This window comes from Ambystoma mexicanum, chromosome 4q (assembly GCF_040938575.1).
Source record: "Ambystoma mexicanum isolate Mex_15411 chromosome 4q, UKY_AmexF1_1, whole genome shotgun sequence".
In the NCBI taxonomy this organism is placed as follows: domain Eukaryota; kingdom Metazoa; phylum Chordata; class Amphibia; order Caudata; family Ambystomatidae; genus Ambystoma; species Ambystoma mexicanum.
The window spans coordinates 252,002,828-252,017,408 of record NC_090928.1 but is presented as its reverse complement, the minus strand read 5'-3'; the positions used below and the strand labels follow the sequence as shown (position 1 = coordinate 252,017,408).

Below are 14,581 nucleotides of genomic sequence, written 5' to 3'. Positions count from 1 at the left end.
CCACTGCATACTAACTGAATACATTTGAAAAACCTGAGGCATGATCGAATAGCTCAATGTTCCATTTGGACATTCTTAAAGTGCTAAACTGCCACGATCCAATGTTAATCACTGTAGCTAGACAAAAAAAATTGTGATGGAGCAGGTCCCTTTGCATTTGAAGAGTTCTAGCCAAGCGCAAAATATCCAACTTTCAATCTCACTGCGTGTGACACCACTTCCTCAGATTTGGACAAAAACTTGTGATAAAATAAACAGATTATATTGCAAACAAATATAACCGTACAAAGCAAAGTAACGGCCATTCAGTTCCATTTTAATTTATTAAGCACACCGGAAGCTTAATGCCATTGAAGTGGTGTTTTATCATTTTTCAAGGAAAAAATCCTCAAGCGGGCTCAGGTATATAGCAATAGACTAAAAGGATTGTGCCAACAGGAATCTGAGAATCCCTGTGCTAGTGAAATAGGTAATTATGGACACATTACTGAAGGCTGCCAATTGACTTAACAGTATCAAAGTTTCAGAGCAAAAGCAACTTGCTTTTGTGCTATTTTCAAGTGGACTTTCCTTGCTGAAGGTAGGATGGCCAGAATCTGGTCTGAGATTCTCAGGTGGGCATACGTTAACTGTTCAGGTAACAAGAAATCTAATTCAACGATGGAGGGGTGAAAACCAGCAAAGATCCTGGAACAACCTCAGTAGCGAAATCGGCCATCAGTGATTTGAAGGGGTATATGGTAGATCTGGCATGTTAGTCTGTCATATCCTTTGATCCTAATGGTGGCAAAACTAGAGTTCTAGAATCCACTGGAGTAAAGTGAGACAGTAACATGTTAGCTCTGAGATATGCTCTGCTCTTCGATTGGTGTGAGGTTGAGGGCCAGACATAACGCATATTGGGGCGGAGGGTTCTTATGTGAGCCAAAGCCACATTCATGACACAGATTTTCTTTTTGCAAATCTTACCCCCTCTGTCCAGAGACTCCCAGGCTTTATCTGCTGGACTCACTGGGATTTGGACTCTAAAAAGGTGAGATTTTTCACACTCCATTTACTTTTGTTCTGGAATCACTGGAACCATCTTATAAGCTTCCAGTGAGGTGGAGACCTAGGGTAACTTCATAGCAGCCTCCCCAAAAAAAGTGTAATGACTCATGCCAGAAAGCCTTTCAGTTATTGAAAGATTTAGCCCCAGATTAGCAAAAACCATTAACTGTACAGACAGATAATTCAGGCAGGAATTGGTGCAGTCTTCTGGATGACAAGGGTAGGGAGCGCTCTCTGGAAAGTGTTTTGCCATTGTGTGGTCTCTGAAAAAGCATAGGCCCTACTTTGAATTAGGACAGACCACAAACCATTGAAGTGGCTGATTAATACTATAGGGAAAAATCGCAAACTGCTCAGGTGGTCCATAAGCCTTCACGATACAGCATAGGTCAGGTGCCAAACATGGTAATGCTACAAGTAACTAACAAGAGACCCACCCAGGAGTCCATTAGATCCCCATGTCACCTAGTTTGAGGGTAGAGTGGTGTCATGAACTGTCCGGACACCGATGAGAACACTGTACTCTTCCCCACGGCTGGCTCTCCTTCAGAGGCTTTCCCCGAACGGCGTATCAAGAAACCGCGAGAACGACAGCTGAGTGTGTGGCAGAGTGGAAGGCTGTCAGTAATCCATGGGTGTGCCGACGAGAAGGTGAGAAAGCAGAGAAGTGTACGCTGAAGCACATAGGTGAGTAAATATGGGGTGAGGAGAAGCCGTGCATTAAACAAGCTGCCGCCTGCTCGCAGGGAACAGAAGCTGCCTGCTTGCAGGAGCAAACAGAACAAAGACGCACTGGCTGACGGACGAACAAAGTCAGCGGACCGAACAAGAAGTCACCTGGAAGCTGCGAGCACCGCTAGAGACACCCGGTAAGCCCAGAGAGACTGAATGGGTTACTGAGAACTGATAAATACATGCAAGGTTTAAAAGGGGTCGGAGACCCAGCTCTTGAAAAGGTGAGAGAAAGTGAATACTATAAATGGGTCGGTGAACCAATTATAAAATGATTTTGTGACCTGGATGACACTGGATGCAGAAAGAGAAAGCCCAGACAGGCTAACTCATCACAAAGAATCTGAGACTCGTACACAAGGAGCAAAGGGATACCCTGGCAGGAGAGTAGACCGGGAGTTAAAGGTGGATCAGGTGTCAAAGGTTGAACACTGTAAATAAACTATGTTTGATCATAAAAAGTAAGAAAAGACTTATGCCCTTTTGGAACTCAGTTAAATCGTGAGAAGACATTTTAGAACTGCCAGAAGGACTCTAGGGGAAAAGAGACTTCTTTCCTGGCATAACCTTTATTACTTTTTCTGTTCAGCACCTTAAACATTTATGTTGAAGCTTTTTGAAGCAAGATACAGTATAATTCTTGGACACAGGACAGAAGATGCTCTTGTTTAAACATTGACAAATGTTTCTTAATTTTGCTGAGGCAGGGAAACCTCTTAGGATGAGGCATAGGATCAGACTTTCTCCAACCCTTTTATTTTCTGGAAATAAAATAATAATCACTGAACATGCCCGTGTCCGAGTCTTACTCTTGACCCTTTAAATACGGTGTTAGAGGTATCCGGCCCAGCCGATTCAAACTGGGGGACTTCAGAAATTCCCAAATTCTAAAACTAGTACCAGTCCTAGTCCCATAGATTATACATTAGGGGAAAAGGTCAGCTTCAATCTCCTTTTCAACCAGTGGGTCGGGACATATATGGAGAAGGCCAGAAACCATCCAGGTCATAGAATGGGAATCGGATTTGTGCCCTTGATTTACCGCGCCATCTTAACCATTAGGGAAAAGGTGGAGGGAAATACGTACAACCTTTTCTTTCCCCACAAATCTCAAATTACCGTTGGGGCCAAAATCATACTCTTCCCTAGAACTCCCGATGGAGGCTTCCAACAATGTTGCTGTCTATCTTTTGCCTCTGGGAGAGATTAGGCAGAACAGAAATTTAAAAATACTGCCTCTATCCAGTGGAGGAGACAAAAAGTGCCCTCCTGAATTTGTCCTATAAATCAATAGATAAAAAAAAAAGGCTAGCTGGTGGGATCCTTTGTATACACAACCCTATGGGAACCCCCCTTCCAACCAAGCTCTAAGAAAAGGGGAGCTGAGAACACCAGAATTGTTGGGCTAACTCCATGCGCGAGAAATAATTCTACTCAGACTCTATGATCAACCGGTAGAGTCAGGATTTTCCTGGAGAGGGATGAAATCGGATTACCCAACTCTCCCATGTGATCCGCCCCCACCACCTCACCCCTCATTGAGAAAATTGAGACAGTCCAGAAACAGCCTTAAAATGTTCACCCCTACAGGTTGACCCAACGCATAACACCCTCCCCCCTGTAATAGGTTAAAAATACCCCAAAAAATAAAAAACAACCTACTTTCCTCAAGACTGACTCCTCTACTCTACTGGAGAATTTGATGGCAACCAGGACCCCACCTCTTCATTGTTATCTTGTCTTGAGGAGAGATCTCTAGTTAACCCAGGTAAAGATTAGGGTAATAAAAAAAAAAAAAGAACTTTCCCAGTACACCAATATATGTGAAAAGTTATTTACCCATAAATAAGAGAATTGAAAACCTTGGAATTGGGAGTGGTGGGGGGGGGGGGGGAGGTGAGGAGGTGTTAAGAGCCTTCATGTCCTCCCACAAAAATGACAACACTACAGAGCTTGGAAAAGGTGAAAGTACCCCTCAATATCTGAAGAGGTTTAGTTTTCCCAACCATCAGATAGGGATATTACAACCAACTCTGCCATATATGAAAGCACTGATCAAGACCTCCATCAGGGAAATTAATAGCCTTTCCGATTCCCCACCTACTTCGGAAACCTTATAGGACTCCCTCAGTCCTAGGTTTTTCCCATTTGATTAAGACATTTCTGTGAAACCTCAGTCAAAGAACTCACACCAAGAATACCCAACTAGAAGGGGGACCATTCACTCTAGGAGGTAGCCCCATGTTCCCTGAAGTCAGACAAACGGGGCAGTCAGAGTCCCCCTTTGACTAATAGGATTACCCAAATACCATTTCCCATGTTACTGCAAAGGACTTTCGATCTCTTTGGCAAATTGACAGGAAACCATCCCTGCCACTGATGAAAATGTCCAATTCTCACCTAGGGTCATAATGCAACATGTTAGGCAAAGTTTGTATGCAGTACCCTCTGGGAACACTACAAACAACTCTGACCACAGGTATAGGAAACCCAACCTTAAGTATAAGCTTGTACCACAGTTTTGGTAGCGTGTTGAGCAGTTAGGGCGTATCTCAAGAGGGGTCAATGTGAGCTGTAGCGGAGTTACAGATTCACAGTGACAAGTATTCAAATAAACACTTACACACAAGGTTTCTTGAATAAACAGTTATAATAAGCCTTCTTCAGAAGGGAGCAATATAAAAGTAACAAATACTCTTCAATAATGTACTCTTAGTTTCTAAATCAGAAAAGACCCTTTTGGGATGGCCCAGTCATAACCTAGACCCTCAGGTGACTTCAATAGCTAGGGTGCTGGGGGCATTAATTTCTTACTGTTTGTATTTAGAATACTGTTAAAAGTTGGTACAAGGAAAAATATATTAGAACTAGAGACCACAAACATTCTTAAGCAGGCAAATACTTTTGGATCCCCCAAGAAGAGTCAGTACGTACAACAGGCTAAGCCAAAGGCAATGGGCAAAAGTCTTATATAGGATAAAGCACTTCTGGTAGGTAAGTAGAATAGTCTTTGCACAATGTTTTAAATGTCTTTGAAGAAAAGAAGAATCAAATGTAAGGCCACAAGCTGGTTAGACGTGCGTGGTAGAAGATGCAAGAAAATCTACAATGAGAGGCAAGTTCTCTCAGACTTTACAGTACCTTTGTATTGAAGAACAAGTGCAGCAGATGACTTCTGTTCGTGTGCAGTTGTGCAGATCTCTGTTCCTGGGCCTCAGTCATGGGGACAAGAGGGAGGACTTCTGTGGACTCCTGCTCTGCAAAGGGACAGTCACTGCTCGCAACCGGCAATCTTTCCAACAAGTGGCACTTCAGAGTTTCAGCTCCTTGCGACTACCGCAAATAGCACTGCAGTTCTTGGCTGTAGAGATGGACTTTCCTTGCTTCTGGGGTCCCGCACTCTTGAGGTGGCTCAGGTTCGGTCAGTCCTGCTTCCTGGGAGTCCCGGAGGATCTTCCAGGAGCTCTTGGCCAACTTAAGAGGCACACATTCTGGTGTTCCTCTCCCTGGCTATATGGTTTTCAGCAGCAACTCTCTGGCAATTCAACCAGCTCCGAGAAGGATGTCCAGGTGGCTTACTTTGCAGTTGATTGGTCCCACCAACTCAAGGGGAGAAGTCGTCCTTGCAGGGGCTTCTTGTCGATACGAATTTGGAGTCTCAGCACAGCCGCAGGGCTTCACCAGTCAAGCCAACGGTCCAGGAGTTGCAGCAGGCATCCTCTTCAAGTTCTTCTTCGGTTCCTTCGTCCACTGGTCGGCTCGGCCTTCCAAGCCAAAAGCCTCGCCTTTTATTCAGTTCTATCCCATTCATTCCAGCCTAGCTGTTAATCACCCAGCAGGTTGGCTGTCCTTGCCAGACAGTCAGCCGGCCAAACACCAAAGAGTGCATTTGGGTCTCCTAGGAGACCAAGCACAGGGATCGGGCACCTCCCTCATTTCCTGCCTACCTCAGACACCCTGGAGCCAGCGGCGGGCTTCACTCGTGAATCCTGCCAAAGGCAAAGCGAATAGTACCAAACCCGGTTTGGTGCGCAGAGTACATCTCAAGCAGGACTTTTACACAAAGAAATCGCGAAAAAAGACGACCGGGGCCATTTTTACAAAAATGGCACCCGTGGGTGCTTCACTGCAGCTGCGAACGCAGAGCGCGGTAAATGCACGCCACGGTAGTTAAAACAAAACCACTGCCACCAGCCATTCAGTGAGGAAAGGGTAACAAAAATGTTACATGAGAAGTTAGACAAAAGGGGATACATGGTATCCCCTCCAGGACCCTATTGTAAAATAGTGTGTGCTGGGTCTAGAACGTTACAAATGTAAGTAAAGTCAATTTCACTTCACTGCTCCAGGAAACAGTAGTTTATCCCAGAGAAGGTATTTAAACCTTGGGGAAATCTGAAAGACTTCCCTGTGCCACTGCACTGAAGGTGATGTGACAATGTAAAGATGATGCCTATGGAGATTGTCAGACTGCATAACCAAAAGAAACAGTTCAAAATCACATTAAAATACACAAGAGTGGGAAAAAGGGCCTCACTCTCTCCAGGTTAAAAAAATCAGGTCCTCAAAATCCAGCAAAGTTATTGGGGGTCTCTAAGGTGGAAGGAATTATCAAATGTCTGAGAATTCTCCCTAACGTAACGGGAAAAAGAAAAGCTACCACTCTGCGCCCCCCCCTCCCCCCCAACCCTCAATATCTACTATGAAATTGGAAATCGAGCACTCATCGAAAGAATTTGGATTACCTCCAAGATACTGTCCAACAGAACTCAAGGAACAAGAAAGATCTACCCCAGGGACGACTCAAATTCACAAAGAGCAGAGACACCCGACAGACCTGAAGATAGCCGGCCGGATCCAGACACTAAGGGAAGGGTGCGAAAATGAAGATACACCATTTGTTATAACTATTCCCTATATTAGAAAAGCCTTATTACTGTGGTGATGAAATGTTGCCAATCAAACTATAGATTCCACAACTTTACCCCGACTAAAATACCACCACCAAGAGATTGGAATCCGGTAATCAACGCTTGAACCTAGGTTAGTATCCTCTATAGTCAGTTCAGTGAAGTAATCACTAGCCGGGAATAGAACCTGGGTGGGATGCTGGAAATTCGGTGGAGGGACAGGGCCTCCTACGCCTTGTCCTACCACTCATGTGTGGTCTATGTTTTCTGCCACTGAGGTCCAGCCTGGACCTCTGGCAGTGCAACTTTGTATTTTCCGTTCTGTGAACACCACCCCTGGGATACCGTTATGGCACCCATAGGTACGGGTACACCCATGTACCCCCAGTGTATGTTTTTGGGCGTGTGTGCTGTCCATAAGGCAGGATATGGCCTGGTGGCAGCTACATGCCTACTTGATAGTGGCTCTGAGTGCTCTCCATTTTTGGGACACCCAGGCTCTGCCATAGGAATCAATGGATTCCTGAACAAAGGCAAGATGGCCACTGTAGCCTCTTGGTTTCTATTGCCTTGAGCCCTCGTTTCCCAAAGTCCTGGGATGCACCGACTATCCCACCTCCCCCCTGACGTGCTGTTGGGTGAAAGGACCATATATGGCTCTGTGACCGCCTCCTGCCAGACTGGCTGGAGGCATCCCGGGGACACTGTTGTGGGTACAACCCTGGGGTGGGACCCATTTGAATGGAGTATGAAGTCAACTCACATTCTGTGTTGTGGGTGCCTGCTTTTGGTTATGACAGAATGCCTGGGCCAGCCCTAACTGAAACTGGAGTAAATTCAGTATAGTGTAGTGCTCTGAAAGGCTGGGTGCTTACTCCAATCCACATTCTGTGTTATGGGTGTCTAGCTTTGGGTGAATGGCCTGAACGTCTGTGAGCTCGATTGATTGCCTGCCTGAATGAATGCACTTGTGTACGATTGGCTGATTGGGCATGGCCCACCCTGATTGAACGGGGAACAAATGTGTATACTAGGGACACCTCACTCATCAATTTGTTCTGAACCTGAAGCTTGAATCCTGGGTCCAGTCAGAGGAAGGAGTCTGCAGCTGCAATTCAAGGATCCGAAGGCTGCTGAGCTGACCAAAGTACGGAATCAAGAGGATCGGATAGGCAACCTCTTCCCGAGCTACAAGGGACCTTTGTGCATTTGCTGCTCTTCTCCCGAAGAACCCTGGAAACCAGCCCTTTGCGCCTGCCATCTAGAAAAAGGATCTTTGTGAGTTCAAAAGAGGAGTGCCAGAGAAGTCCAGTTGTGTCGCCTATGGTCCGGGGAGTGTTTGTGACCACTGGAAGCCAGATTGCTGTGCATCACCCAGAGCGCTGTATTACCCTGAGCTGCAAAAGTTCCATTTGAATGAAGTCTTTTAAGGACATGACAAATGGCCACTTGTTCACACTGGGGAAGATCCAGGGTCGCTCTGTGCAGAGGAGGGTCCCGCTGTGGGTTTCCTACCACTAAAATCCAAAGACTTGCCAAAGGTCCAGACTTGGTGAAGGCCCGCAGTCCAGTGGTTGAGTACAGGTTGGCAGGAGCCATCCAGAAGAACCGAAAGTCAGTAAATCGCGAAATCCTGAAATCCGACACCCACTTCTGCCACTGCACCAGTCACCAAAAGGCATCCAAGGGTCTTCTCTTCAGCAAGGCCTTGTCAGACTCAAAAGCAAGTTTTACCCCTGGGAGACATCCACAGCCGGAGTAACGACCCGCTTAAAAGTCTGAATGCCAAAAGTGCTGCCTTTCCCACACCGCTTGGTTCCTTTTCTCTCGACCTCAACACCTCAGCAACTCCTTCCAAAGGGGTTCTATCCTAGAGGGATCATGTTGAATAAAAGCCAAGACCTTCCACCACTTCTCCCAAATTCACTGATGAGCCAGCCCAGCCTCAGGAATAATCCAAGGGTTCCAGATTCATCATGGATCCTGCTCTCCTGTGGCATCTCAGGTACTTTGGGGTGGTTGTACCTGTAAAATGAAAAGAACATTGAACATATTTGGACTGGGTGTAATATACAAGATAAAGTACAGCCTAACTCTTCCCTTTCAGTTTGCCCAGGCTAGGGGCATCCTTACAGTATTAAGCCTAAAAATAGTAGACTGCAATGTTCCAAAACTAATCTACCTTTCTACAGTGATCTATGAAGTTACACCTTGCTTAGCCATTCTCATGTTTTTTTAAAAAAAACTGTCAGTAGTTGGGGCATTTTTAATCAATCCAAGTATAGTGCGGTACAACATAAGAGTATATATATTGTTGCCATTATTATGATTGTGTTGCCAGAGTACAAAGTGTATTATGTGTATATTTATCTGAACCTGGTTTTATATAAAGCTGTTTTATCACAACACTGTGTGGACATTCCATTGTGGGGGTATGTGGACTCACTGTACTGAAGAACCAACTTGCATCACCAGTCCCTCATCCTTGGTTGCTCGTCCATAGCTACCACGGAGAACCTTTGCTGCAGGGCTCTGTCCCAACCCAAACAGAGGACAGAAATACAGAGAACCTATCTCCAGTCTTTACACTGGGGAAATCCTGAGCCAAGGGGAAGATCAACAACAATGGAAAGACCAGATTACTATATGTGAAATGTAGCACTATATACCAGCTACCTGTCACAATCCAACAAAAACAGGAGTGGACACAATTGGCTAGCGAGAGTAAAATGTGTGCCAGACAGTTGCATAATAATCGGAGAAGGGCCCACACTTAAGTTGACTGTCCACGGAGAGACAGCACAATCCACTTTTGCAAGGTTGCCCATCACTATCTTCAAAAAGGAAACTAGGATAACAGCAGCCGTGATCCCACAATTACCGGCGGAGATAGTTACAGGGAGTAATGTACCCCAGTTTGATCACTGGCTATACCAGCTGGCGCGGATGGGGATAAATATAAAAAAACAAAATTGCAATAATTCCCAAATTAATGACATCACTTACTACAAAGTCAAGGAAAATCCCATCTTCCTTTATAAAATGAGGATCCAGAAGAGTAAGGTGTTGGTCCTTTGACCTTCCATGTTTATAAAAATGATCAGGAACCAGGGAAATAGGATCACCCATGTCCATTTACCCTAAGGGACAAAGATACCAACAACCTTAGGGGAAGGGTATCTGAGTCTTCACTGACTCTCTGGAAGGAAGCTTCTCCTGTGGCCAGGGAAAGGCAGAAGCTTCCAGACTATGACACTGGGGTGTGGCTATCTGCGGGAGGACGACATGGGGGAAGGCCAACTCCAGGGAGGCAGAAAGACAATGCTGCGCTCTAGTCTTTGGAAACTCAATTTCTACTGGGAAGTTTAAAACCCACACAGCTGAAAGGCCATGGGGAACGGCACAGAGGCTCACCTGAACGGCGTATCAAGAAACTGATGAGGAGAGAGGCAGCCGAGAGACGGAAAAGTGGTAGAAGAGTGGAAGGCTGTTAATCCATGGTAGCACTGAGGACACGAGACAGCAGAGAAGTGCAAGCTGCAGCACAGAGGCGAATGCAGACGGCGTGAGAAGCCATGCTGTAACCAACCTGCCTCCTGCTTGCTGGGAACAGAAGCTGCCGAAGCAGGAGAAAACAGAACGAAGATGGACTGGCTGACCAGACTAACACTGAGTGAGCGGACCAAACAAGAAGTCACCAGGAAGGGCGAGCACTGCCAGAGACACCCAGTAAGCCCTGAGACAGCATGGGTTACCAGAGCGACTGAGAGCAGTTGGGCCCCATTGAGATCTACAAGGCGAGGTGACCTGGTACACCCCCTGCTTGTTGATGTAGAACATGGATACTGCATTGTCGGTGCGGACCACTGTTCACAATCACTGGCTTGAAAGCTTTGAGTGCCAGAAAAAAAAAAAAAAGAAAAAAAAAAAATCGCCAGATGCTCCAGATTATGTGAAATTGTCTGTCCTGTGGAGACCAGAGGTCAAAAAACTGAAAATGATCCATCGTCGCACCCCACCTGATAAGTGAGAAGTCGTCATAATGGTTGTTTGAGGGCAGGGCTCCGGAAAAGGAGCACCCACCAACAGATCGCTGGAAGATGACCACTGTAGAAATCCCATCATGCAGGGTGGAACCGGAATCATTTTGGTGTCCGGGTCCACTGCCTGAAGCCAGAAGTTCAGAAGAGCCATCTGCGTGAGTCGCATCTTGAGAGGAGCAAGAGGAAGAGCAAGCACACACGAGACCTGGAGGCCTAGAAGCCTCTGGAACCACCAGGCCGACATGCTCCGACTGCATAAACACCTGACGTGTGGTTAACAGATCAGCCATCTTGTCCACAGTCAAGTACACCCTGCAGTCGATAGGATTCCAACAGAAACCCAGGAATATCAGGTCGAGAGCTCATCATGGAGGATTTCCGCCAGTTCACTGACAGCTCTAGGCCAAACAGGAGCTGAAGGAGACTGAATATTGCTCGAGGTTTTTACTGGACAAGGACTGCGCGGAAGCCAAACGTCCAAATATGGATACACATGAATACCCAGTGGCCTTAGAAAAGCCGCGATGACCGACATCTTTGTGAAGACATGCAGCGCTGAGCAGAGACCAAAAGGGAGCACTCGAAATTGGAAGTGCTCCTCTCCCAGGGAGAAGCACAGATATTACTGATGCGGGCTCCAAATCAGGATATGCATATACGCGTCCTGAAGGTCCACCACGCTGAGCCAGTCGCCCTTCTGAAGAGAGGCCTTTTTTGGCAGGGCGTAATAATCTTGATTTTTCTCCTGGGGAGAGAAAGGTTAAACTGGGAAAGGTCTAGAATGGTGCGCAGGCCAGCCTGGTTGGGTTTGGGCACCGTGAACAGACTAGAATAGAAGCCCTCTCCTCGCTCCCCTAGGGGAACGGGTTCCACTGCCCTGAGCTCTAGTAGCTTCTGAACCTCGGCTCTGATGGAGGGCGTCCCCGACTGTTGAAAGGGAGGATTGAAGGGTGGGGTAGGGGCAAGCGGAAGCCTGCCTGAGCGATGGACAAAACCCACCGATTGTCAGTGATAGTTTGCCACGCCTCCAGATGAGACAAGATTCGTCCTCCCACCGGAGTCTCGTGCAAGCGGCAAAGAATATCATTTTGCAGACTTTTTGGTAGCGAGACTACCTGTCCCTGAAGAGGAGGCTGACAACCGAGAGAAAAATAGACTATGTAGCTGTCTCCGACGGGAATTACCTGTCGGAGGATCAGCCCTGCGTGACCAGCAGTCCTGGAACCCTCTGAAGCCTGAAGAGGATAGAGGCTAGGATCCAGATTTGAGCTTTGACTGGGGGCTTCACTAGCACCGACAGACTTGGCAGTTTGTGTGCTCTTAGTCTTTGCAAGCTAGTCATCAGTTGAAGAATGAAACAGCTCTTTGGCATCAAATGACAGGTACAGAACTTTATCTTGGACCTCCTTCGAAAACTTTGTTGCATGAAGCCAAGCTTGACGAGGTGTCCACCCCCAGCATGAAGCCTCGAGCTGAGGTGTCAACATGGTGCGCAGCAGCCTCCTGCGCCAATACCCTGGTATCTTATAAACCACCTTTAAAGTCTTCCAGCCTGTCAACAGGAATGAACTTCTGGAAGTCAGCCAAATCTCTCCACAGTTTCATATTCGCCACTGCCAAAATGGGCTCTGCATTAGCAAAAATCTTCTTGCACAAGGAAATAGAGCAACTTGTCTTCCTTGGCCAGACCTTGAGCCACAGCTGCGGAGGTCGCAGAGGCCGGCTTAGACTGCAGAGTGGCATCCGCTACCACCGTTGAGGATGGGAGCGGGCATCACGCAAAGGCCACTTCCTCAGAGGTGTGAAGCCTATAACGGGCATCAATTCTTTTATGTGCAGCCCAGTGTGGGGTTTATCCCAGACCTTGCAGGCCTTGGCCAGAACGTTCCTCTCAAGGTTGTCCACCAAAAAGAAGGCTCCAAGCACCCGCCGTCGATAGCGCAGGTGTGAGGGAAGAATCAACCGCCATTTTGTGAGCATCTGAGGAGCACTGCGTCACATGTGGAGATGAGGCAGGTGACTTCAGACTGGTCAGGGGGCTTGATTGAAACTTTAGCCTTGACACAAGGATCCTCGGCTGTGCCGGTACTATGAGGTCTTGGATGTTTACTGGACATCCTTTCCCCTGAATTAGTCTAGAAAAGAGGAACTTCGGCAAAGCCGGTATCAGAGGAGTTACGGTCAGTGACCTCTGCCTGTGCCCCCCCTCAACAGAACCAGTAACACCGCGAGCGCGGGACAGTCGAGGAATCCACCTCACAGACCAGCCCTTAACAGGTTTCTCCGTTCTGTTGGTACACCTTAGCCTCGATAAGAGGAACCTCGGAACAGAGTCCGGTCTTAATAGCTCCCTCGAGAGGGTGCTCGAACCATAGTTCCGTACAGAAAGCCTCAATGGAGGCCTCAGGGCACACCCCGGTGTCTGTGTGGGAAGCTTCAAACGAGGAGACCTTGGAGCAAACTCCGGTACCCAAAGCCTCAGCACAACTATGCTGGCTATTAGCACCTGATTGGTGAACCTCGGATTGTGATCAGATATAGGAAGGCCCCTCGCGGGAACGCTATGAGAAAACCCTGGTATGCCTATTAGGCCTGCGAGGCACCTCAGGGGAAACCCTGGTAGCAGACCTTTTGAAGCCCCTCCCGGACTTGGCGGACCCTGGGAAGGAGTCCCATGGCCAAGATGCCCGGAAAAGTAAGGAATTTACTGGGCGTCTCCTTTCAGTCGATGAACAGCTGAAAATGTGATGGAGGAACTCTGGAAGATCTCCCACCGACGAAGATGACGCTGAAAGGGAGTCACAGTAGAAACCCGAGTACCCAACGGTGATCCGGTCCCGGACACTCCAAGCAGCGAGAATGGGGATCCGCCCCAGCAAAGCGACTTTCGCAAGAGGAACAAGCGACAAACCCCAAACGACCCGGCATATACTAAGGACTACGCGACCGCAGAACCGGAGCAGGAGAGAAGGACAACGCAAAAGGTCTTCCCGGTGATGCAAGTGCATCCAGCCACGACCGCGCTGAGAAAAGGACTGAAGGGCAATGCGCGGGATGGAGCTAAGGAGGGCGGGGTTACGGCCACATGCAGTACCCCCGCGTAAAAAGAGGACAACATTTTTCAATTTGATGCTTTTTTTTTACAAAAGTGCTCCGGTCCCGTCCCACAGGACAGAATGTCCCAAAAGTATGGAGGAAAGGGGACAGTACGGATGAGTAAATCACTCCGCTCAACAACAAGAACATAATTAAAAAGCAACTTAAACGGAAAAACTAAAATTAATTGCCTCGGGACTACAGGAGTTCAGTGGACAGAATAAGAAATTACTTACCGTAGTGTGCTTTGTATGGATTCTTCTGCCGCAGATTCATTAGATAGATATCCCTTTCAAGCATCAGCTGCTCAGAAAAACTTTGAAAGGGGGCATAGTAGACCTCGACTTGGCCATCGATCCGCCTCAGTGCTCGATTGTAGGCTCTCCAGACGAGACGTTGAGCGGTGTACATATACTTTGTCACTACGCCCCGTACCTCAGTTCCCAGCTCAGCCGCTGGAGAAGAAAACCAGCTAGAAATAAGAAGGCCAAACATCCAATAGAGGGCTAGAAAGGATCCCAACCAGGGTAAGCAGAATTTTAGAAGAACTTTTTTTGACAGAGGAATGTAGCTTCCCCGCAAGAAGAGCAACCAACCCTAAAACCATCACGAGGCTCCCTTCTCTCAAGAACAAGCATACACCAATTGTCAACACTGAGCGGGGATGGATGGTGGGTGAATAGGAATCTGCGGGAGAAGAATCCATAAAAAGAACATCACAGCAAATAATTTCTCCTTCAAAGGATTTTC

The 14,581-nt window shown here is 47.3% G+C and overlaps 1 protein-coding gene across 3 annotated transcripts in view; it reads right to left on the bottom strand.

Moving 5' to 3' along the window:
* Nucleotides 1-14,581, bottom strand: part of ATL2 (atlastin GTPase 2) — an 822,570-nt gene that overhangs the window by 169,736 nt on the left and 638,253 nt on the right. The gene's annotated exons all lie outside the window — the stretch shown is intronic.